Source organism: Carlito syrichta, unplaced genomic scaffold (genome assembly GCF_000164805.1).
Source record: "Carlito syrichta isolate Samal-C Ts95f unplaced genomic scaffold, Tarsius_syrichta-2.0.1 Scaffold314468, whole genome shotgun sequence".
In the NCBI taxonomy this organism is placed as follows: Eukaryota; Metazoa; Chordata; class Mammalia; order Primates; family Tarsiidae; genus Carlito; species Carlito syrichta.
Window position 1 is genome coordinate 1 of NW_007258564.1, and position 10117 is coordinate 10117.

Genomic DNA, 10117 nt, shown 5'->3' on the forward strand with positions numbered 1-10117 from the left:
GGTCCTTTGTGGTAGTCCAGTATGACCTCATCTTAACTTTATTCCATTGCAAAGACTCGATTTGTGGCTAATGGGAGTTAGGATTTTGAACATTTCTTTTGAGATGAGATAGTTCTACTCACAATAGAAGGAAACAGGGTGGAGCAAAAATAACATTCACTATAGTCTAGGAAACAACACACCCACCTTTCTCCTCTAGTTTTTCTACTAATTCATTGGAGCCAACATTTTTATTGGACATTTTTATTCCCTTTCAGGCTTTAGTGCCATTGACTGTAAAAGTAAGAATATGAACCACATAATTTCTAGAGTCATTTTTCTAAAATTCTGTGATTCTTCACTACAATGTTATTGGCAATTCTCTTTCAGACTTTTGAAATACAAAAACATGTAAATACAAGTTTAAATAATGGATTCAACTTTAGTCAATTTACAAATTCTAGAAAAACTTTCAAATTAATTCTTCTTGAATTAGAGTTACAAAACCACTAGCCCTTATAGAGTTTCATCACTTTGTAATCATCTATACCAGTTACTCAGGAAAATGCATCGTTGTTATATAACACCAGGATGTGTTATTTTTTTCTATAAATATTTCACATAGGCCGGGCTCGGTGACTCAGCCTGTAATCCCATGCTTTGGGAGGCCAAGGTGAGTGAATTGCCTGAGCCCGTGAGTTCAAGACCCGCATGGGCAACTTGGTGAGACCTCACCTCTGCAATAAATAAAAAATTAGCGGGGCGTGGTAGCGCGTGCCTGTAGTTCCAGCTACTTGGAAGGCTGAGGTGGAAGGATCGCTGGAGCCCAGGAGATTGAGGCTGTGGTGGTCAGGAGCATGCCACTGCCCTCCAGCCTGGGTGACAGAGTGAGACTCCAACTCAAAAATATATATACGCGTGTATATATATATAAATATCACATAGAATACCCAGGGTTTCCTCAGAGTTTCCTTTAAGTAAATCCTTGTTTTAATCAACTATCTCCAATGGTCTGATTAATCATGTAAAGGATGAATATTTCTGTCTATTTTGGCAAGAATCTAAATCCTCCTCTCCGTTATTGCTGTAGATCATAATCAACATTTTAATTGTTGTCAATCCTGTTCTCTTTTTGCTGTCAGAGAATTCATATAAAGCCTTCAAAAATTTTATGCTAAATTTCTCCTTAGTTTATTATACTTCCTTGACTCCACTGTCTCACTCATGTCATTGTCAAACACCAATTGAATTGTTTTTATATTGTTTATAATCTGTACAAAGCCTCAGTTATAATCTTTTTCAAGCACTATGCTTTAATTTATTTGATATAAAATGAAAAATAGGCATGTATTCATGTATAGATTATCAATTCTGTCCATGCACAGCTCCAAAATTATGAAGACTTTTTTTATTTTTTTATAGGGGAAAAGCATCACTTTAATAAAACAGCAATCATTTTAGACAAGTGAATTATGTTGTTCATGTGAGAGCAAATGGGTTTAGATTATAATATTATATTTTGACTTTTATAGTATCTGCATAATTGCTTTATGTATTTTTGAGGATATTTAAATCTGAACATGAAAAGGTTTATAAAAATGCAAAAAGTGAAAAAACCACACTAAAAATATTGAATGACAGCTGCCAACTGAATGTTTCAATGCGCAAAAATTACATTAAATCCACAAAAAAATTAGAATGTGAGTACTACTGTCTTGCTCTCCTCCAAGGTTACCATGAGTCTCACCACCTGCCTTACCATCTTCTTTACCAACTACGGGTTCCTAGGTTCCATGCAACCCTCCAGCCTACAGCCTACTAGCAGCGTGGCCAGCATCTATGCAAGTGCCCAAGGCTCAGACTCCTGAATCTCTGAGTCCCACTCCACTAGCTTGCAGGGCTGCTGGGCATGCAGGGTCCTGGCCACAGGGACATCTGGGAGTCTAGGGGACATCCAAAGTGAGAAGGAGACCAAGCAAGAGCTGAACGACTGACCTCCTGGCTTCCTACCTGAACAGGTGAGGAGCCAGGAGACTGAGAATTGAAGACTGGAGAGCTAAATCCGGGAACACCTGGAGAAGAAGGGACCCCAGGTCAAAACCTGGGGCATGACTTCAAGACCATCGAAGACCTGAGGACTCAGATCTTTGCAACTTCTGTGGACAATGCCCACATCATTCTGCAGACCAGGCAAAGCCCGTCTTGCTGCTGATGACTTTAGAGTCAAGTAGGAGATAGAGCTAGCCATACGTCTATTCTATAGAGAGCGACAACAATGGGCACCACAATGTCATTGATGACACCAGCCTCAGCTGGCTGCAACTGGAGACAGACAACAAGACTCTCAAGGAGTAACTGCTTATCATGAAGGAAGCAAAAGGCCTACAAGCCCAGACCGCCAGCTCTGGGTTGACCATGGAGGTAGACTCCACAAATCTCAGGAACTCAGCAAGATCATGGCGGATATCCAGGCACAGTATGATGAGCTGACTCTGAAGAACTCAGAGGAGCTGGATAAGCACTCATCCCAGCAGACCGAGAAGAGCACCATACCGGTCACCATCCAGTCTTCCAAGATCAGAGCTGCTGAGATGACGCTCAAAGAGCCGAGACGTCCAGCGCAGTCCTTGGAGAATGACCTGGACTTCATGAAAAATCTGAAAGTCAGCTTGGAGAACAGCCTGCAAGAGGTGAAGGCCTCCCACGTCATGCAGTTGGAGCAGCTCAACAGGGTCCTGCTGCACCTGGAGTCCAAGCTGGCACAGATCCGGCAGAGGGGCAGCGCCAGGAGTAGGAGCCCTCGCTGAACATCAAAGTCAAGCTGTAGGCTGAGATCACCACCTACCGCCACCTGCTGGACGAACGGGAGGACTTCGGTTTCGGTGATTCCCTGGACAGCAGCAGCTTCATTCAGATCCCCAAAAGACCACCGCTGGATAGTGGGCGGCAAAGTGGTGTCTGAGACCAAGGACAGCAAAGTGCTGAGGTGCAGAGGTCGCAGGCGCAGGGCACCTTCGGGAGAGCAGGAAGCCAATAAAAAACTCACAAAAACACTCAGAGAAAGATTTTACTGGTCAGGTCTTACTGTGATAAAAGTGACAATCTCCCAGTTGAAACTGTCTAAGGCAAACAACACAAGACCTTCCACTGAATTATGTGACTAAGCTACAAGAGGTTTCATGCAAAGTTGGAGCGAGGTTAACAGATGAGTTTGAGTCTCTCTCTTGTCACCCTCTCTCCCTTGCTCTTTCTTTGTCTGGATCTCTCTCCCATCAGTCTTTTCTTCAATGCATTAGAACATGTTTTTCAACAGCAGCAACTGACAGAGTTGCAATTCCTTGTTCACTATTTCTGGAAGAAATAGCATATTTCTTTCCTGCTAATCTGAAAATATCCCAAAGTGATTCTGGATTGCCAGACATTGAATTGTGTGACCTCTACTGGAACCAGGCAGAGATCTCATACCCCTTGAACCATAAGAGGTAAGCTGGCACATTTAACGTCTTTATTTAATACCTAAGAACATTAAGAAAAAAAAATTTTTTTGAGTTGTAGTCTCACTCTGTCGCCCAGGCTGGAGTGCAGTGGCTGCTCCCGGCCACTGCAGCCTCGACCTGCTGTGCTCCAGCGATGCTTCTGCCACAGCCTTCCAGTAGCTGGAACTACAGGCATGCGCTACCACCCCCGGCTAATTTTTTGATTTATTGTAGAGATGAGGTCTCACCAAGATGCCCAGGCAGGTCTCGAACCCGTGGTGGCAATCCACTCATCTCAGCCTCCCAAAGCGCGGGATTACAGGCTGAGCCACCAAGCCCGGCATTAAGAAAATTAAAGTGACCATCACTTTAATGGTAGGCCTGGGTACTCAAACTCAAGTTTTCCAGTTCTAAAAACTATCTCTCTTTTTTTTTTAAAAGGGACCTGTGAAGGAAAACCGAATACACTATTTTTAAAAGTTATTTTTAAAAAGCATGGGTATTCACCTTTTCCTGGACAATGTACCCATCTATCATTATGGAATGATTGTCATTCTACATATGAGTAATCTTTTGGCCAATCAATCATCATCACATTGATTATGAAGAACGTTTTAAGTGTACACACAAAAACCAAAACTATCAGTCCACTCATTCATTAAGCTTAGTTGAGATATGTTTTAAACATTTTCAACAAATGCGCATATAAGAAGTGCCAGAGAATTGGTGGAGAAGAGAAAGATTGTAACAGTTCAAAGGAGCAGGGGGGCCACAGAGATTTGGGGCAATTGGGAAAGGTTTCCTGAGGTAGTAGCAGTGTATGAGTTTGACCAATTTATAAAACTAGTCTAGACGATGAAAGAGGGGTAGTGTGGTCAAAGTTCATAGAAAGTAATGGCCAAAGAAACACTGGACAACCAGACTTCTCTGGGGTTATTTTATGTGACATTGTACAAGTTATTTCAACCATCTTGTCAACATATATCATCTGGAAAATAAATATACTAGGTCACATAATTTAAATTCCTTCATAATACTAAAAATAATTTATGATAGCTTACTATGTGAAAGTCACTGAACAAATCATTTTATATTGATGGATTTATTTAATCTTCACACTAATTCCATTGTGCAGACACCATAATGTAGACCTTTTCAACTTAAAGGGTGACACTAATCAGCAATTTTTATTCTTTAAAAATGCAGATGATTGGGCTCCTCACCACAGAGAGTTAAGGAACTTAGTTACCATTTGAACTAGATTCTCAGGTGATAAAACATGAATAATTTTTTGAGAAACCCTGATGTACAAACACTATTAATATTGCCATTTTATAGCCAAACTGTTACAATAGTTTGTGCAAGATCAGTCAGCTAAAATGTGATAGAACAAATTCTTACCAAGGGTTTGGCCAAGTTCTTAGCTACTGTTCTGGCACCCTTAGTTTCTATGGTGCTGTGAATCTACACAGTGGTTAAGTAGGAGATTAAGTTGGAAAGAGAAGCATAGCAGCATGGAGGTAAGATTGCATTGCAGCCTATGGTACTTTGTCCTAGGAAAATTGATGATTTTTATTTATTAAAAGTAGACACAGTAGTAGAAAATTCTATGATATTCCACTAAGAAATGCTGAAATACATGACAATAAAAGATTAATTTTATTATAAGTGTATGAAGCTATCTCAAGAATGCTTGGAGTGATTTTTCCAGTATCTGTGACAAGAATGTTAAAATTTTTGATTTCATTCATAAAAAGAAGTTTAAGAAGCTCAAATAAATTTCTTTCCTAGACTTTAAATACCTTGAGATAATATAAATGTTGTGAAAAAAGACATAGATATCTATATGCTAACATCACATTGTTGTATTTCAACTTTCTTAATATCATAGCTTCATTATTATTGCCTAAATCTGTTTCTAGGTGACACTCAAAATCCACTAGTCATTCAATCAGTGTATTGTGCTGTCTTTTAATTTTATATAATGACACAGGCAATCAAACTAGTTGTCTAAATTAAGTTGTTGGCTGAATCTTAGTACAAGTTCATCATTTCAGAGGCAGTGATTTCTTCTCTGTCTTATATTGCCTTAGTACTGTTATTAGATCACTGAGGGTGACTTCCAGGTAGGATAGCTGGCATGTGAATATTTGACTCCCCTTACTTTTTTTCTTACAATATACCTCTTAAAGTGTTTAATGACTAAGAATTCTTGTCTTGGAGATGCACAGAGGATTTAGTTGTCTAACAGGTTAGTATACTTTTAACAAGTTCATTTAGCCTATAGAATTCCAGAGAGCAAGATTTAGCTGTATTTTCTATATGCCCTCCTGTTTTTAGATAACAGTGGTCCATACTCTTGGTTGAATCCTGATTTCATGTTTCACATTTCTTGATAATAATATATACATAGATACTAACACCTAGCTATAATGAGCTATTTTTTTCACCTTTACACAAATATATTATCTCTTCAATATTAGTAATAGGAATGAAACATTTCTGGAAATTCTGAAATAGTCAGAATGCCTTTCAGCGACTCATTTCTCCTTGATAGAGAAGCAGCACTCATTTCCTTGTTTGAATTCCTGAGCAGTGACTATTAACCCAAATTTTAATTACTTGAAGCTTTCTTAAAAATATCTATACCTGGTGTCTATCTTCAGAGATTAACTTATAAATAGTTGGGGCTAATTCTTTAAACCTTCTCCAAGTGATACCAGTGTGCAGCCAGGGCTGAGGATTATATCCAGCACATGAATATATAAACTTCAAATGAAGAAATTCTGCAAAAATTGGGATTGAGAAGGGTGAAGGAATGAAAGACTGGACAAGCAAAGAGAGTGAGGCACATCTTCTGTGTTATAATAATTGTTTCTTGTCACATATTTTTCCATCAATTTTACAACACATCTTGTTGTTTAATACTCGGCATGCAAGGCTCAGGTGGTATTTTTCTGTGTTAAATTGTGTTGTTTTCTTTTGTGCTAAATACCATACATTTATTTTCATCCCAATATAATTCTCTTTACATCCAACTAAATTAATTTTCTTGACCCAATCAATTACTGTTCTGCCAGTTTATATTAATACTTATTAGTTTAACAAGAAAAGTGGTAGAAAAAATGGTATTATAGATTAAGCTAACAAACCTTCTTTCATTGTTTTAGTTACATAAACCAGTCATCTTTTAAAAAATTTTTATTTTAAATATGTGGGGTACAATTCAGGGTTAGGTATACAAATGGTCATTGTACAGGTAAAGTTTCAGTCTCACTTTGGTACCCCTCACCTGGTTTGAGATCAGGCACCCTACTGATGAAGAGCACCCCTCCCTCAGCCGTTTCCCACAACTGCCAATCCCTTTCTTGTAGTATTATGATAATTCAAACCAGTCATTTGAATATCAATGTGTTAATATTCAAATCAACTGGTACACTCATCTATAGAATCAGTATTTTAAAGATATAACTTTGCGTGGTTTTGAATCAGTCCTCCTCTCAACTCAAATCTTCCTACATTTAGTCTTTCTTTTACTTAAGTGTTTATCATTCAGAAGTGTCTGGAAGGTTCTGGCTAATCATTAGGGCTGTAGTGTTTTTTATTCACATTTTGTGACATTTTTTGATGGAGGCTTTCCATCATAACAGGGCAGTAGCATGTGCCATTTGAATGATACCTGGCCATATGTTTTTAAGATTCCTTCCCTTTGACATGGGGCTCATCACTAATGCTTTATTTTATAACTCATTTTCTTTCCCTTGGCTAGAGATTAAGGTATCTGCTTCTTATCTATTTTTATAAGAATTACTTCATGTAGCAAATCACATAACAGTCTTGAGAGAATTTAACTTTTCTTAGAGTTCTCTTTTTCTGCATTGATGATCTGCATTGATAGAAAATGTAAAAGCAGCTTTGACCTTGAGTTCTTCTTTATTAACTGGTCCTGGAGTTCCTGATCTCTTGGAAATATTTAACATGAAGGATTCACTCAATAGTAAAGTAGAAAAAAAGTTTCAGTTTTCCTCAGTACATCCCATTCCTGAGAAGTATTCTAAAAACTAAATATCTCCATGGCTCTTCAAAACAAATTGACAACTGGACGTTCTTGTGAAGTTCTTGTGAAAATATTTTCATGATTTGTAATATATAGTTTTGCTTTCCTGACCACAAATTATTACAAAAGGATCCTATACTCTACAGAAGTGTAACTTTGTAAGAACTGGGGAAGTGAAAGGCAGTGATTTGGAACATGTGCAGATTGACTAAGAGCATGGACATTGGGCTCACCTATACTTCATCATTGACCTGATGTGTGAATTTGGCACCTTTAGTGACATTAAGCATCAGTTTCCCCAGCAGTTAAAAAATAAAAAAGATACTCATTATACTTATTATATATAGTTGTTACTAGGTTTATATAAGATGATCTAAAAAGCAGCTGGATCCTACTGAGAATTTATTACATGTTAGTTATCTTTATTATTCATATCTCTTAAGGAACAATAGGCACACTCCTTTGAATATCTAATAATCCAACCAATCTAATTTTTCCTCGGGGAGTGTATGTAGATGAAGAAGAAGGAAAGACCAGTATGAAATTGATGCACAAATGTAAACTAGACCAGGAGATCAGAGCTACCACAGCAGTGAGTGCAGCCTCATTCTCCTGAGTATATGACCATTGAAATTGTATTGCCTGCTCTTGCACTGCAGTACATTCTCATGGTTGAAGGCATTTGTGTGTATTAAGACATTTTCTTTAGTTATACCTGAGTATTGTATAATATTTTGGCTTACAGAATGATGTCACTTTCAGGAGAACTTTTCATTTGTATTTGGTATACAGGAACACAACTGGCTACTTCATGTTGTTTATATATATGCATCATACTTTTGTGTGTAATTCTGTTTTTTCAATATATTTTGTGAATGTTTATGTCAAATTAACATATTACCTATGGATATTAATAGTTTTTTTTTCCAATCTGTACATTATATTTTTTATTGCACCGGCTGGGAGATTCAATTCAATGTTGAAGAGGAGTGAGCACAGAAATCCCTCTTGCACCCTTGAATTTTACGGAGTTTTCCTACTGTGTTACTGCTAATTTCAATTTCCATATTTCTTTTATAGACTCCATGAACACATCAAGTAGTTTGCCTTCTATTCTTAGTTTGTGTAGTGCTATAATCAAGAATCAGTAATCAATACTGAATTTGAACAAATGATTTTTCAGTGTTTAGGGTTGTCTTATTCTCCATTAAGTTCTCAGTATCATAAAAGCATGCATGTTTTTCAGTACTTTAATATGCCACTTCTGTGTCTTTCAACTTGCATAGTTTCTGATGAGAAGTGTATTGGCATTTTTGTCTTTGTTCTAAAGGTAAATAATCATTGCATCTCAGAAATGAATCCATCTTACATAATAATATTATTCTTTTAAACATATTTCTGCACTCAGTGTGCTGTATATTTCATTAGAAACTTGCTTCCATGTTCTGTATGTGTGGATTTAATTTTTCTGTTTTCTATTTTCCTTGTTTAATTTTTTATAAAAGTTATTGCATCCTTATTGGTCACAAATGATCTGAATTTCCCTAATGACTAAAATGGTCAAATATCGTTCTTTTTGTGTGCTTATATTGTACCCATATTTCTTCTTTAGTAAAATATCTATGTAAATCTTTGCCCCTCTTTATTGACTTTTTCATTATTGATAATATATTTATATGTATGAAGTCCAATTCATTCACAAATATTGATTTTACAAATATTTTTTCTTCTGTGGTTTATTATTTATAACATGTCTTTTAAGAAACTGAGTTAGTTATTATGAAAATTAGTTTGATGAAAACTTAGTTTTGACGAAAGTCAAAGTATCTTTTTAAAAAAATATCCTGTGTCTGAGTAATGAATAATGTACACCTTTTAGATTATGCTCTTCCATGGAACTATGGTGAAGGAAATCCCTAGACAGTATATGGTGTTGCACTGTTCTGATTATATGAGACCAAGCATAATGCTTTTCCAGTTTTATTTAATATTTGTCAGTTTTTAAAAAGTAAATCATGTTTGAGTGGCATCAATCAATGCCACACAGAGCCCTTTATGGAAAATCTTCGTAAGTATATTCTGTATAAATAGTATTTTCAATCATGGTGTCTGGACATTAGTGAATTTTCAATAAAAAGGAGTTGACTAATGATAAAAAAAAAATATCCTGCCTAGCTTAGTCTTATCTAGGTTTCTCATCTCTTTTTTGAAAGCCCTTTATAGCCTTAGGTTTTACGGTTATGTCTGTAATTTTTTTTTAACATGGATCAAAATAAGGATCAAGATAATTTCTGCATAAAACGTCTAATTTTGCTTTTTTTCTTTTTCTTTCTTTTTTTTTGAGTTGGAGTCTCACTCTGTCGCCCAGACAGGAATGCAGTGGCCGCTCCCGGCCACCACAGCCTTGACCTGCTGGGCTCCAATGATCCTTCCACCTCAACCTTCCAAGTAGCTGGAATTACAGGCATGCACTTCCACGCCCGGCTGATTTTTTGCTTTATTGTAAAGATGAGGTCTCACTGCCCAGGCGGGTCTTGAACCCGCGGACTCAGGCAATCCACTCATCTCAGCCTCCCATAGGCGCGGGATTACAGGTTGAGCCACC

The 10117-nt window shown here is 37.2% G+C and overlaps 1 pseudogene; it reads left to right on the top strand.

Moving 5' to 3' along the window:
• Positions 1-2343: 2343 nt before the first annotated feature.
• Positions 2344-2786, top strand: LOC103274127 (annotated as a pseudogene).
• Positions 2787-10117: the final 7331 nt, after the last annotated feature.